The sequence below is a fragment of the Chrysochloris asiatica genome, unplaced genomic scaffold (genome assembly GCF_000296735.1).
Source record: "Chrysochloris asiatica unplaced genomic scaffold, ChrAsi1.0 scaffold00069, whole genome shotgun sequence".
NCBI lineage: Eukaryota > Metazoa > Chordata > Mammalia > Afrosoricida > Chrysochloridae > Chrysochloris > Chrysochloris asiatica.
In genome coordinates, this window is record NW_006408587.1 from 4,368,155 (window position 1) to 4,370,213 (window position 2,059).

Below are 2,059 nucleotides of genomic sequence, written 5' to 3' on the forward strand. Positions count from 1 at the left end.
AGAAACAAAAATCCTCACAATCAATAATATGAGACACAGAGATGGGCTGGCACCGTGGCAGCAGCAATAGGCCCAAGTGTAACCATTGTGAGGAGGGCAGAGTTTCCTTCTGTTGTGCATACGGTCGCTAGGAGTTGGAGCCGACTCGGCAGCACCTGACGACAACAAAACATTTGCCATTTCAACAACTTTTACATGTGAAGGTACCATCACTGAATTGTACCTGTACAATTTTTACACGTACATTTAAATGTACAATTCAGTGACATGAATTACCTTCACACGTAAAAATTTTTTAAATGGCAAATGTTTAAACACTTTAAAGAGGTCTTGTGCAGCAGATTTGCCTGATGTAATACATCATTTGATTTCTTGACTGCTGCTTCCATGAGTGGTGATGGTGGATCCAAGCAAAATGGAAGCCTTTGACAACTTCTATTTTTTTCTCCATTTACTAAGATGTTATTTATTTGGCCCAGTTGTGAGGAATTTTGTTTTCTTTACATTGAGATGCAACCCATACTGAAGGCTGATCTTTGATCTTCATTAGTAAGTATTTTTAAGTCCTCGTCGCTGTCAGCAAGCAAGGTTATATCATCTGCATATCTCAGGTTGTTAATGAGTCTTCTTCCAGTCCTGATGCCACACTCTTCTTCATATAATCCAGCTTCTCGGATGATTTGCTCAGCATACAGATGATACTTTACCACTTAAAAAAAAATGTTCCAGCTTAAAAAAAAAATGTACAGATACATGCTACAACATGGATGAACCTATGAAACATAAGCTAATTGAAAACAGTCAAAACACAAAAGGTCATCTGTTGTATGGTTCCATTTATAGGAAATATCTGGAATATGCAAACCCATAGATATAGAAAGTAGATTAGTGATTACCGGGGCCAGGAGGGAAGAAGAGGGTGGAGTGATTGCTAATGGGGTTTCTTTTAGATGATGAAAATATTCTGAAATTATAATTATATGAAGACTAAGAACAGGCAAAACTTATTTCCCAAGTACAATATTAATTGGAAAAGAGGCAATATCAATTTGGAATCTCAGAAGTGGTTTTATAAGTGTATGTTGTGGTTAAGTGCCATCGAGTTGGTTCCCACTCACAGTGGCCCTTCTATAGTGTTTCCGAGGAGAAGCTGGTGGGCTTGAACCATTGGCCTCTTAGTTAGCAATCCAAATGTTTATCCTACAGTGCCATACCAGGACTCCTATGTACATGTGAGTATATATACATAACCAAATATATTCATTGCATTGTATTCGTAAGATTAGTTCATGTTATGTAGTTTATTATATGTGCAATGTGCTTGATAAAAGCTGTTTATAATTTTAAAAGAAAAGGAAAATGTTATGGAATTAGAGAGTAGTAGTGATGGAATATATTAAAAACTGGTGAATTGTGGACTTACACCCCCCAAAGAAAAGTCCCTAGGAGAGAGAGTTTACATTGTTCTGCAAGGCTGCAGGTATCAACTCCCTAACACATGCAAACCTACCAACCCAGCAACTTCACTGCTGGGAGCCTGACCTTGGGAAATAACTACAGTTTTGTTTTACTGTATCGAGACGATTTTTTTAACTATGATTTTTGGATACTTTCATAATGGTGAACATTTTAAAGCATTCTCAATGCTCAAGAGTCGGGGGCTTGCTGAATAATTTAAAGCATCGTTACTACAAATACAAGCCAGCTGTGAAAGTCATTGTGGGCACACTAGTTCTCCACACACAGAGTATTCCTGAGAGCTGATAAGAAGCTCAAATCACAGATGAGTGTTACTATGTGGTTCTCATTTAGATTGTTGTTGTGGTGGTGGTGGTGGTGGTGGTGAAGTGCCGTCGAGTCAGTTCTGACACATAGTGACCCTGTATAGGGTTTCTGAAGAGCTACCAGTGGGTTTGAACTGTTAGCCTTGTGGTTCGCAGTCTAGTGCTGATCCTACAGTGCCACACCACAAGTCCAACTTAGATTATTGTTGCTGTTGTTAAGTGCCATTGAGTCAGTTCTGACTAGCGACCCTGTATAGGGTTTCCAAGGAGTCTCT